Source organism: Gossypium arboreum, chromosome 11 (assembly GCF_025698485.1).
Source record: "Gossypium arboreum isolate Shixiya-1 chromosome 11, ASM2569848v2, whole genome shotgun sequence".
NCBI lineage: Eukaryota > Viridiplantae > Streptophyta > Magnoliopsida > Malvales > Malvaceae > Gossypium > Gossypium arboreum.
In genome coordinates, this window is record NC_069080.1 from 16072228 (window position 1) to 16085584 (window position 13357).

Genomic DNA, 13357 nt, shown 5'->3' on the forward strand with positions numbered 1-13357 from the left:
GCAATAATAGGTTAAGGGTTAAAATTAAGGGTAATACAAGAAATGGCTTGTTAGCTCAACGGGGTTCACTAAGGGTTAATCGTGTGGAGGTAGGTTTTTCATGGCATGAGTGGGTTAATCTTAAGTGCCTTTCTCATTTTGACATATCAAATCAAATAGTGTGGTCTTGACATGCATAATCAAGCAAGTTCTAGAATAACAATTCAATACTGACACACTCAAAACAATAATAAAATTGAGCATGAAAGAATTAATAGATGCTCAAAAGGCTAAAAAATCTCACAAAAATTATAGCTTTTTGATGTTTAGAACTTGTGAATTCCCACTCAAAGTAATACCTAAACTTTGGGGAAACAACCTAAAATTTTAAATTCTTAAAAATCAACTTATCATTCTTGATTCTCTAATGTCTTAAGGTTTAAACAATCAATGCATAAATGCCTATGTTTTAATTCAAGATATATCAATCAAAATCATAAATCAATCAAATTTATCCTAAATACGATATGAGAGCTTTTCAAGATAACAAGGCAGTCATTCAGGGATTTTTCTGATAGTGAAATAAATACCCTCCCATACTTAAGATGTACATTGCCCTCAATGTACAAAGATATATATAAAAATATAAAAATAAGATAGGTAGAGAAGTGAAACTTCTTGTTGTTGGAACGTCGGTGCCTCCAAGGCGCAATGGAAAAGTAAAATAATTAAAGATAATTCGGCAATCCAAACCATAGATCCATGTGTAAGGAATGTATCGGGGTGATAAAAGGATTCCAAAGTATCGAAACTTCAATCTGAGTAGACAGCGACGCTTAGGCAACGGGAATCCTGAACCACTATCGAACCAAGCCGCAACCTTTCTGATGTCGGCCTCTATGTAGTCCACCTAGTTGACAATGAACGATAGAAAAATCTCAGAAACTATTTCAGTGATTTTTATGCTTGACGGCTGCTAGACCCTTTAGCATAATTTCGGGCTTATTTATATATTATCTCTTTAGGGTTTTACCCTTGCGATATATAACACCCTTTTAATTGGTATATCTTTTTAATGAATATTAATTCATTAAAATTAATCTGAACATAATAGTCATCATTAAAATAAATATAATAATGTTTAACTGAAAATTATAATTACATTAATTATAATAAAGATTTCGGTAAGCTATATTTATTTAAACTTATATACGAACCAAATTCATATACTAATGAAATTATGTTTTGATTATGTGTACAACATCCTTGTACGTATAGTATGTTCAACAATTTGATTGCCCAGTTAAATTAATTCTATAATTAATTTAATTCATCTGATAATCAGAATACAATACCAACTATGTTTTACTCTATTCATTTCAACCATAGGGTGTGACCCTATAGGTTCTTGTAACGTTAGTAGTAATATTAGAACGATTCTAATGTTACAAACAATGAGTGGCATCTAGCAATGCATCATTGCTACCTAAGTTACGAGAAGTCGTGATTCGACATAACCTTTTATGATTAACCTTTAATGCATTAATCCTTAAGTCCTATATCTTTGGAATGGACACAAGTCATGGAATAGTCACACTTGCATAGTCCATCCCATGTTTCTTGATACCTTAAGTGAACTATGATACACAAATAAGTATGACATCTCATATAAACTTATTTGAGCATGGCCATGCATTTCTAGTCTCACTCAATCAAGTGGCCTAAGATATTACTCCAATTATGTAGGAGAGACTTATCCTATATTGATCAACCATATCCCTCTACATAGATTGTGGTATATCCAACATCAGTATTTATAGAACAACCAATTACGATGTTCATTTGACTATATCAAAATATACAACTCATGATGTTGGGAAAATGATGATCTCAAGTATGAGGATCATATACATATTAATCACTATGAGTAATGTTGTGACAATTACATAATAATCCAAGAAACATACTCATAGGAGGTCAGTCCAATATGTTGTTCTCTAACACACATATTCATGCATTGATTTTGACACTCCATATCAATGACAACTCTTTATCATCAATCAACTACATGTTAGTCTTAATGCATTATTGTTGTCCTAGCCAACAATAATACTTGACTAAGGATCTTTTAAGAATAATCATGTTATTCTCAGGACATTATTATAAAACAGTTTATTTATGTACACAGAAAAGAAACTGAAATAATAATGGCAACGCCTTATATAAATAAACATGATAAATCAAGTATGTTATTACAACCATCTCGTGATTGATCCTTTGGCATATTCTTACACTTGTATGATGAATTCCTCGAAGTGGAGTTTTGGAGAGCAGCACTCCAAGGAAATCTTATAGTTTTGTCTGCTAATTGAATGCTCATCCTAATCTGTTTGGGTTTCCCGAGACCTAATTTTTTGAACATTTTGTAGGGTATGACGTTAATAATAGCCCTCAAATCAGCTAATGCATTATTAACATCTAAACTACCAATTAAGCAAGGAATCGTAAAACTCCCTGGGTCTTTTAATTTTTTGGGTAGTTTATTTGGGAGAATAGCTGAGCAAACTGCGTTTAGCTCTACATGCTAAGCCTCGTCCAACTTCCGCTTATTTGCTAAAAGCTCCTTTAAAAATTTCATTGTGTTTGGCATCTGCGATAGAGCTTCAATAAATGGTAAGTTAATATGTAATTTTTTAAGAGTTTAAGGAATTTACCAAATTGTTCATCTGAGCGGTCTTTCCCTGTCGCGTTGGGGTATGGCACACGAGGTTTATATACGACATTCACTGATTTATTTTTATTATGACCTACCTCACCTTGACCTCTGCTTACTACAGTTTCTTGCCTCGGTTCCGGCTCAGGTTCAACTAATTCTTCTTTATCTTGAACATTAATCGCGTTGAGCTATTCCCTTGGGTTGGGTTCAGTATTACTTGGCAAGCTACCTTGTGGTCGTTCAGAGATTAGTTTAGAAAGCTAGCCTCTCTAAGTTTCGAGCCTTTAGATTGACGTTTGTTAATTTTTAAGTGTTGTTTCGGTGTTCTGAAAATGGGTTTCTGACACCGAGATAAACATTGTGAGCATTTTTTTAAGGTTTGGTTTCTTTTCCTGTTGATAGGGTGGCTGTTGAAAAATCGAAGGATGTTGTGGTCTTTGATTTCTTTGACCGGCCCATGAGAAATTTGGGTGGTTCCTCCAACCTGCATTGTAAGTGTTACTATATGGATTGTTTTGAGATCGAGGATTATTACACATGTAATTTAACTGCTCGTTTTCCATGTTGTGGCCATAAGGTTGGTATTCCGAATGGCTTATTCGACATCCACTTGCTTCGTACTGCATTACTAGGTGAACCTGTGAAGAACTAAGAAAACCATCAATCTTTTTATTTAGAAGTTCTACCTGGTTTGACAGCATAGTAATCAAATAGACGTTATAAACGCCTACTGTTTTAGTTGGCTTAGTCCTCATGACTTGCCACTGATAGTTATTCAGTGACATTTCCTCTATAAACTCATAAGCAGCTTCAGGTGTTATATTATTGATGCTTCCGCCAGCAGCTGCGTCAACCCATGGTGAGGGCATATTCTCAAAAGGTCATTGTATCTCTCCCATACATCGTAAAGTGTTTCTAAGTCCATCTGCACAAACGAAGACATATCATTACGTAATTTAGCCGTTTTAGCCGGCGAAAAATATTTTAATAGAAATTTTTCAGTCATTTGCTCCCAAGTAGTAATTGACCCTCGTGGCAACGAGTTCAATCACTGTTTAGCTTTGTTACTCAATGAAAAAGGGAATAACCGAAGACGAATGGCATCATCAGAAACACCATTAATTTTAAATGTATCGCTTAGTTCCAAACAGTTTGCTAAGTGAGCGTTGGTATCCTCATCTTACAAACCATCAAACTGAACAAATTGTTGTATCATTTGAACAGTGTTAAGTTTTACTTCAAAAGTATTTGCAGCTACAGTAGGTCTAACTATGCTCGATTCAGTTCCTGTAAAATAAGGTTTAGCATAATCATACATAGTGCGTGGAACAAGATTTTGATTAACCACAATTACAGGAGGTAGCTGATTGTCTTGGTTTTCAGCCATTTCTTCGGTTGGGGGTTGAGTATCGTCCTCCTGCTCGTTCTCTGTGTATCTTAAGCTTCGCCTTAGTTCCCGTTGGTTTCTAGGAACTGTGCGATCGATTTTTTCGTCAAAGAGTAGTGGTCCTGAGGGGTTTCTTCTAGTCATAAACTATAAAAACCTGCCAAGAGAAAGAAAAAGTAAATTAATAAATAATAAAAATTAAATCAAATTAAATTGTAAGAAAAATAAATGGCTAAAGTAATAAAAATTGAGCGTTACTAATATCTTAGTTCCCCGGCAACGGCGTCAAAAACTTGATCGCGATTTTCGTGACAGGTAAGTTTTACATATTTATAATTAATCGTTCTTAAAACTAACTATTATCGCGATGTAGGCAAGTGTACCTATCGAATAGTAGTATAGTTTTAGCAATACCAGATTGTCGAACCCAAATAAACTAAAAGTACTAGTAATGACTGTCTTTTTATTATCTAGCCTAAGAATAAGGTGGTTTTGTTTTAACTAACTAATTATCTAAACTAAGAATTCACAAAAAGTAGAATAGGAGGATTACTTTTGGGAAACGATTGAATTAAGACAATACCTAAGGAAAAATCCACCTAGACTTTACTTGTTATTCTAGCTCTGAATCAGATGATTTATTCATTTAACTTGTCCCGTAGAGATCCTGAAGTTATGTTATTATCCCTATTCAGGACTAATAACGTCTAATCGCTAGATTGAATAATTGAGACTTTTCTCTAATTAACACCCTAGGGTTGTATTAACTCAATCTATGGGTCCCCTTATTAGGTTTCACCCTAATCCGGCAAAATCTTGCCACCCTATCTCTAGGTGCGCAATCAACTCCGCTTAATTGTGACAAATGTACTCTTAGACAGGGTCTATTCCTCCTCTGAATAAGAGCTTATCTTATCCTGGGATATCAAAACAGGAATTAAGAATACATAATTAAGAACAAGTTAAATATTTATCATACAATTCAGAAAATAATAACAAGATTCATTTTAGGTTTCATTCCCCTTAGGTATTTAGGGGATTTAGTTCATAACTAAAAAGGAAAACATCTCAGAAGAATAATGAATACAAAACATAAAGAAAACCCAAAACTCCTGAAGGGAAATTGAGGGGAGATTTTCAGTCTTGATGATGAATCCGGCTTCTAAGATGGATCAATAGGCTTCCTTCGAGTAATTTCTTCCTTCCTCCCTCTGTGCCCCCTTACTTACCTCCTCTAGGGTGCATTTATAGGCTTTAGAATGCATAGAAGCCCTCAAAATTGGCCTTTTCCGAATTGGACTCAACTTGGGCTTGGCAGGGACACGCTCGTGTGAGTCGTGCTTTGAATCTGCCAAATTAACACGGCCGTGAGGTCTGTCCGTGTGAGGAGGTCCAAGCCGTGTTGAATTTTTACTTTGGCTCATTTTTCTCTATTTTTGGCCCGTTTCTCGTTCCTTTCGCTCTCCTATGCTCTCCTAAGTATAAAACATGAAATTAAAGCATTAGGAGCATCGAATTCACCAATTCTAATGGAAAATCATCCATAAAATGTGTTAAGCATGGGGTAAAAATATGTATAAATTATGGTTTATCATACATTTTATTTAGTTTCAAAATAAATGTGGAGAACCGTTCCCGATGGAGTTTTTAATTCGCATGCGATGATGAGCTTAGGAGCTCTATATAACTGTGATAAAATAAGGAACTTTTTAGAGGATATTAGGAAGAATAATTACTCATAAAGAAATAATTGAAATTGATGATTAAAAAAAAAATAAAATTCTAAAGTCTAATAAAAAATAAAAAGTAGTTTTAATAAAAATTAAAAACATAAATAAATAAATAAATTTTTTTAAACATCTTCATCACTGGATGGTGATCGCGTGATCCGTAACAAGTAATAAATATTTATAATGAAGATCAAACCTAGACTAACTATTATCACGACGAAAAGGCAAACGCACCTATCAAACAATAGTATAGTAATGGCAAGACCGGGATATCGTACCCAAGGGAACGAAAAGTACTAGTAATAACTATCTTTTTATTATCTAGCCCAAGAATAAAAGGGTTTGTTTTAATTAACTAATTATTTAAAATAATTAACCGATTTAATTAAAGCAAAGAGAAAATTTGGAAAAAGACTTGAAGAAAAGCAATTGATAAAGACGACACCCAAGGAGGAATCCACCTAGATTTCACTTGTTATCTGACTCTGAACCGGACGATTTATTCACTTGACTTGTTCCATAGAGATCCCTAAGTTAAGTTATTATCCCTATCTAAGACTAATAACGTCTAATCCCTAAATTGAATAACCGAGACTTTTCTCTAATTAACACTCTAGGGTTGCATTAACTCGATCTATGGATCCCCTTATTAGGTTTCACCCTAATTTAATAAAATCTCGTAACCCTATTTCTAGGCGTTCGATCAACTCCGCTTAATTATGCCAAATCTACTCTGAGGCAGGGTCTATTCCTCCTCTACATAAGCACATAAAATCATGAATTAATACCCGAAATATTAACTCAAGCATTAAGAACACATAATTAAGAACAAATCAAGTATTTATCATACAGTTCAGATAATAATAACAAGATCCATCATAGGTTTTATCCCCCTTAGGTATGTAAGGGGTTTAGTTCATAATAAAATAAGAGTACATCTCAAAAGTATGAAAATAACAAAACATAAAGAAAACTCTGAAAATAACAAAACATAAAGAAAACTCTAAAATCCCTGAAGGAATTCTAAGAGAGATCTTTAGTCTTGGAGTAGCTCCTGCTTTTGAGATGGATCGTCTGGCTTTCTTCAAGTAATTTCTGGCGTATGGTTCTGTCTTCCAGAAAAGTTCTGGAAAGAGTGGTCCCCTTCTAGGTCACACTTAGGCTGTTTATATAGGCTTTGTATTGGCTTTCTTCCTCCCTAAGTATCCTTTTCTGTGTAAAATACAACTCTTTGAAAAAGGAACACGCCATGTGCCACAGCCGTGTGATGTGATTACCAAGCCGTGTTCTATCTGTTTGAATTGCACACGGCCGTGTGGGCTCAATGGCCAGGCTGTGTGAACATGAAAACCTTGGTCGATACCCCCGAAGGCCACGGGCGTGTGAGATGCCCGTGTGGCAAGGCTTAGGCCGTGTCATATTCTCGATTTGGTCCGTTTTCGTCCCTTTTTAGCTCGATTTTGGCTCATTTCGACTCTTGGTACTCTCCTGAGTACAAAACATGAAATAACCGGATTAAGAGCACCCAAATCCACAAATCTAGTAGCGTTTATCAGATGGTTCACGAGGTGGAACTGGCGATGAGATGTGGAGGTGCTGACAAATCTGCTTTAGAGTAGCATCAATATTGTCAAATCGTTTAAAACGCTACTGCTCGAATCGAGTGAGGCGCTCAGAGATGTCAGCATATGAAGTCGTCGCATGAACTGGACGAGAGGGTAGTGGTGACTAAGTTGGTGGGTCCTCGTGCTGTAGAGGGACATCATTAGGAATGTCCTCGTAGGCCTTCTCCTCGGTAGATTGGGCGAGACGATATTGAGGAGCGTAGGTTCCTCGACGCTTTTCGATCATCCTCACGCTCGAGATGCATTGTGGAGACATCTGGCCAATAAGGGTTAAGGATGATTCTTGGGCTGCGGTGCTGAGAAGCCCGAAGTGTCGAGCCAATCGAGTAACATAGGGGCCAATGGAAATGACCCCCTTCCTATGCCGCTCCGTCTGGTACTGAATCACGAGGGCGATGAAATAGGCAAGGTCGATGACGTGCCCGTACGACATACATTATAAAAAGTAGGCGTCGAGTACTCTCTCGTATTCCTATAATCGTGTAAGCCAAAATGACGTGTAGGTACCTCAGAGATGGAGGGAGAGCCGATGCCTTAGAGCGGATAGGATTGTAGGTGGCCCCACCTGGTACTAGTGCGTCCCAGCACCATAAATGAGAATGATGGATGTGGCGGTTGAGAGCATGTAAGTCATTCTCCTCCTTAAATTCCTCTGTATATAAACCCAGTGCAGTACCGAATTCTGGGATGTTGAGCTGGCGGATTAATCCTCCTAGACGAAATTGAACAGTGTCGGGATCATCATAGTTCGTCATCACGGTCTGAAGATGAAATGTGGAGCATAATTCCATCGTAAGCTCAAGATACGTCGGCTCGATATCTCAAAGAAAAGCTCCCAAGGGTCGGTAGTTAGGAGAGCCCGAATCGCATCAGCCAACTGAACTTGTTTTATTACAGCCCATTCGATGTAGTGGCCCGTAATTAAAGGTCGGGCCCAGAGTATTTGGAAGAGTTTTTCTTTGGACCCGATAGGGAACCTCAGGAAAGGGTGACGAACTTCCGCGGTAGGACCTGATGAAGATGACGCTCCCTTCTTTTTCTTTGAAGCAAGGACAGCGGCCTTTTTACCACGTTAAGATGACATTGTATACCTGCAAGTGGAAACATCAATTCATCTTGATGAGTAGACAAGGAAAAAAAATGCGACTAAATTCGAAAAGAAAAATGCATAAATATGTTTAGCCACAACTACCAAGTTTAACTAAAACAATAAGTTCAATAACCTATTTTTGTGGAATTAGCATGGTGATAAAAGTAAAAATGGCAAAGAATAGAACGCAACATACTATATGAATTAATAGAAATGTCAACACAAAAGGCATGATTATTTCAACTATCCTAACTATGAATATTCACTTCTAACTAATTAAATGAAGTAGAGAAATCCTGTAATGAGTAAGAATTTGAACATGAAAAAGATGATAACTTGTTCTATAAATGAAATTTGTGTGATAGAAAGATGAAAATAACATGAAAAATATAGATTACTATGATAAATAGCATTATAAATCAGTGAAATAAAAGAGAAAGGAGTAAACAAACGCTAAATGAAAGAGATTGAGTGTCGAGAATGGAGTTGAGAGCGGCGTACGGGCGTGGCAGGGAAGGCTGTGGACTTGCAGCGGCTAGGGTTAGGGTCTTTTGAGAGAAGAAGACAATGAATAGTGCAGCCTATTTATAGATTTTGGAGCACACGGCCAGGGAGCACGCTTGTGTTCCCTAATTTCAGCCCGTGTGATTCGTGAATTTTGAATTTGGGCGCGTCTGACAATTTCCCCACGCCCGTGTACCTTGGGCATGTTGGTTCACACGGTTGTGTCGCACGGCCGTATCTGGCATTGTTCGCTTCTCCCACGCCGGTGTAGCTAGGCCCACGCCCGTGTTAATTTAACAGGTTCGACCACGAGTGCTAGACACGGGCGTGTCGAACGCCCGTGTTAATTTAACAAGTTCGTCCATGGTTTCAAGGCATGGGCATGTCGCACGCCCGTGTTATTTTGGCAGGTTCGCCCACGACCATGTCGCACGACCGTGGCGATTTATCGTAGCCTGTGTTGGGAAAATCTTTACTCTGTTTTCACATGGCCCTCAGCACGCCCGTGTGCTTTTTCGTGTCTATGTGGTAAACCTATATTCAAGAGCTCCGTTAGTGAGTTAGGTGTTAAACACTAAAATTTAAAGAAGTTAATACAGTTAGTGCTCGGGTTACCTCTCGAAAAGCGCTTATTTATAGTCTAAGCTTGACTTACCTCTCCATTGAATGGTTATGGGGGTTTGAGGAGTTTATACTCCTTATTCTTGCTATCATTCTCATCAAAATAAGGTTTTAGATGGGTGTTGTTTACCTTAAAAGTGCCAAACTTGGGATGACTTACCTTTACTGTACCGAATGGGAAAATGCTAAGTACCGTAAGAGGAATTTCTTCATTCGGTGTGGTAGTGACAATATGAGGATCTGCGGTATCTAATAAGACTTTATCTCCAACCTTAAGTTGATGTCGGAAGGTGTTGAGCTCGTTCTGGCGTAGTTCTAGTTTATCGTGTGTTCTTGGTTTATGCGTCCGCCATTCATCTAGCTCCTCGATTTGTAGCCTTCGATCTCCATGAACAAGTCCTCTGCTACTGCTTGAGAATGACTCATGTGCTTCCTTCAGACTCATTTCCTGCAAAGTAGGTTGTACTATATTGTTAGTTTTAGTAGAATGGGTTAAACGATCACCTTCAATTTCCGATGTGTTGCCAGAATTGCAAGCTTGAAGGGTGATTATTTTGTCTCCCACACGGAGTGTGAATTCACCTGTGCCAACATCAATAATCGTTTTAGCAATTGCTAAAAAGGGCCTTCCTAAAATCAAAGGAGTGTTGTTATCTTCCTCTATGTCTAAAATAATAAAGTCAACGGGAAATATAAATTTATCGATTTTAACTAGCACATATTCAATAATACCCTTAGGAAATCTTATAGTTTTGTTTGCTAATTGAATGCTCATCCTAGTCTGTTTGGGTTTCCCGAGACCTAATTGTTTAAAAATTTTGTAGGGCATGACGTTAATACTAGCCCCCAAATCAGCTAATGCATTATTAACATCTAAACTACCAATTCAGCAAGGAATCGTAAAACTCCCTGGGTCTTTTAGTTTGTTGGGTAGTTTATTTTGGAGAATAGCTGAGCAAACTGCGTTTAGCTCCATATGCGACGCCTCGTCCAACTTCCACTTATTTGCTAAAAGCTCCTTTAAAAATTTCATTGCGCTTGGCATCTGCGATAGAGCTTCAACAAACGGTAAATTAATATGTAATTTTTTTTAAGAGTTTAAGAAATTTACCAAATTGCTCATCTGAGCGCTCTTTCCTTATCGCGTTGGGGTATGGCACACAAGGTTTATATTCGACATTCACTGATTTGTTTTTATTATGACCTACCTCACCTTGACCTCTGCTTACCACAGTTTCTTGCCTCGGTTCTAGCTCAGGCTCAACGAATCCTTCTTCATCTTGAACATTAATCGCGTTGAGCTATTCCCTTGGGTTGGGTTCAGTATTACTTGGCAAGCTACTTTGTGGTCGTTCGGAGATTAGTTTAGAAAGCTGGCCTATCTGAGTTTTGAGCCCTTGGATTGACGCTTGTTGATTTTTAAATGTTGTTTCAGTATTCTAAAAACGGGTTTCTGACACTGAGATAAAATTTGTGAGCATCTCTTCAAGGTTCAGTTTTTTTTCCTGTTGATAGGGTGGCTGTTGAAAACTCGGAGGATGTTGTGGTCTTTGATTTCCTTGACCGCCCCACCAGAAGTTTGGGTGGTTCTTCCAACCTGCATTGTAAGTGTTACTATATGGATTGTTTTGAGATCGATGATTATTACCCATGTAATTTAACTACTCGTTATCCATGTTGTGGCCATAAGGTTGGTATTCCGAATGGCTTGTTCCACCTCCACTTGTTTTGCACTGTATTACTGGGTGAACCTGTGAAGAACTAAGAAAACCATCAATCTTTTTATTTAGAAGTTCTACCTAGTTTGACAGCATAGTAACCGAATTGACGTTATAAACGTCTGCTGTTTTAGTTGGCTTAGTCCTCATGACTTTCCATTGATAGTTATTCAGTGACATCTCCTCTATAAACTCATAAGCATCTTCAGGTGTTTTATTATTGATGGTTCCGCCAGCAGCTACGTCAACCATTTGTCGAGTCGAAGGATTCAGGCCATTATGGAATGTTTGAACCTGAAGCCAAATCAGTAACCCATGGTGAGGGCACCTTCTCAAAAGGTCCTTGTATCTCTCCCAAGCATCGTAGAGTGTTTCTAAGTCCATCTGCACAAACGAAGAGATATCATTACGTAATTTGGCCGTTTTAGCCGGTGGAAAATATTTTAATAGAAATTTTTCAGTCATTTGCTCCCAAGTAGTAATTGACCCTCGTGGTAACGAGTTCAACCACTGTTTAGCTTTGTTCCTCAATGAAAAATGGAATAACCGAAGACGAATGGCATCATCAGAAACACCATTAATTTTAAATGTATCACATAGTTCCAAAAAGTTTGCTAAGTGAGTGTTGGGATCCTCATCCTGCAAACCATCAAACTGAACAAATTTTTGCATCATTTGAATAGTGTTAGGTTTTAGTTCAAAAGTATTTGCAGTTATAGTAGGTCTAACTATGCTCAATTCAGTTCCTGTTAAAGAAGGTTTAGCATAATCATACATAATGCGTGGAGCAGGATTTTGATTAAGCGTAATTACAGGAGGTAGCTGATTGTCTTGGTTTTCAGCCATCTCTTTGGTTGGGGGTTGAGTATCGTCCTCTTGCTCGTTCTCTGTGTATCTTAAGCTTCGCCTTATTTCTCGTTGGTTTCTGCGAACTGTGCGATCGATTTCTTCGTTAAAGAGTAGTGGTCCTGATGGGTTTCTTCTAGTCATAAACTATAAAAACCTGCCAAGAGAAAGAAAAAATAAATTAATAAATAATAACAATAAATAAATAAAATTAAATTGTAAGGAAAATAAATAGCTAAAGTAATAAAAATTGAGCGTTCCTAATATCTTAGTTCCCCGACAACGGCGCCAAAAACTTGATCACGATTTTCGTGACAGGTAAGTTTTAAATATTTATAATTAATCATTCTTAAAACTAACTATTATCGCGATGTAGGCAAGAGTACCTATCGAACAGTAGTATAGTTTTAGCAAGACCGGATTGTCGAACCCAAAGGAGCTAAAAGTACTAGTAATGGCTGTCTTTTTATTATCTAGCCTAAGAATAAGGTGGTTATGTTTTAAATAACTAATTATCTAAACTAAGAATTCACAGAAAGTAGAATTAGAGGATTACTTTTGGGAAACGATTGAATTAAGACAATACCTAAGAAAAAATCCACCTAGACTTCACTTGTTATTCTGACTCCGAATCGGACGATTTATTCATTTAACTTGTTTCGTAGAGATCCCTAAGTTATGTTATTATCCCTATTCAAGACTAATAACGTCTAATCCCTGATTAAATAATTGAGACTTTTATCTAATTAACGCTCTAGGGTTGAATTAACTCGATCTATGGATCCCCTTATTAGGTTTCACCCTAATCCAGAAAAATCTTGTCACCCTATCTCTAGGCGCGCAATCAACTCCGCTTAATTGTGACAAATGTATTCTTAGACAGGGTTTATTCCTCCTCTGAATAAGAGCTTATCTTGAATCAGTATCCTAGGATATCAAAACAAGAATTAAAAACACATAATTAAGAACAAGTTAAATATTTATCATACAATTCAGAAATTAATAACAAGATTCGTCTGAGGTTTCATTCCCCTTAGGTATTTAGGGGATTTGTTCATAACTAAAAAGGAAAACATCTCAAAAGAATAATGAATACAAAACATAAAGTAAACCCAAAACTCCTGAAGGGAAATTGAGGGGA

General features: G+C 37.2%; 2 non-coding genes across 2 annotated transcripts; both read left to right on the forward strand.

The window, feature by feature from the left end:
• Positions 1-3546: 3546 nt before the first annotated feature.
• LOC128284573 (small nucleolar RNA R71) lies at positions 3547-3653 on the forward strand. The gene has a single exon (XR_008274997.1). It is a non-coding gene; the product is annotated as a small nucleolar RNA R71 (small nucleolar RNA).
• Positions 3654-11680: 8027 nt separating this feature from the next.
• LOC128284503 (small nucleolar RNA R71) lies at positions 11681-11787 on the forward strand. The gene has a single exon (XR_008274928.1). It is a non-coding gene; the product is annotated as a small nucleolar RNA R71 (small nucleolar RNA).
• Positions 11788-13357: the final 1570 nt, after the last annotated feature.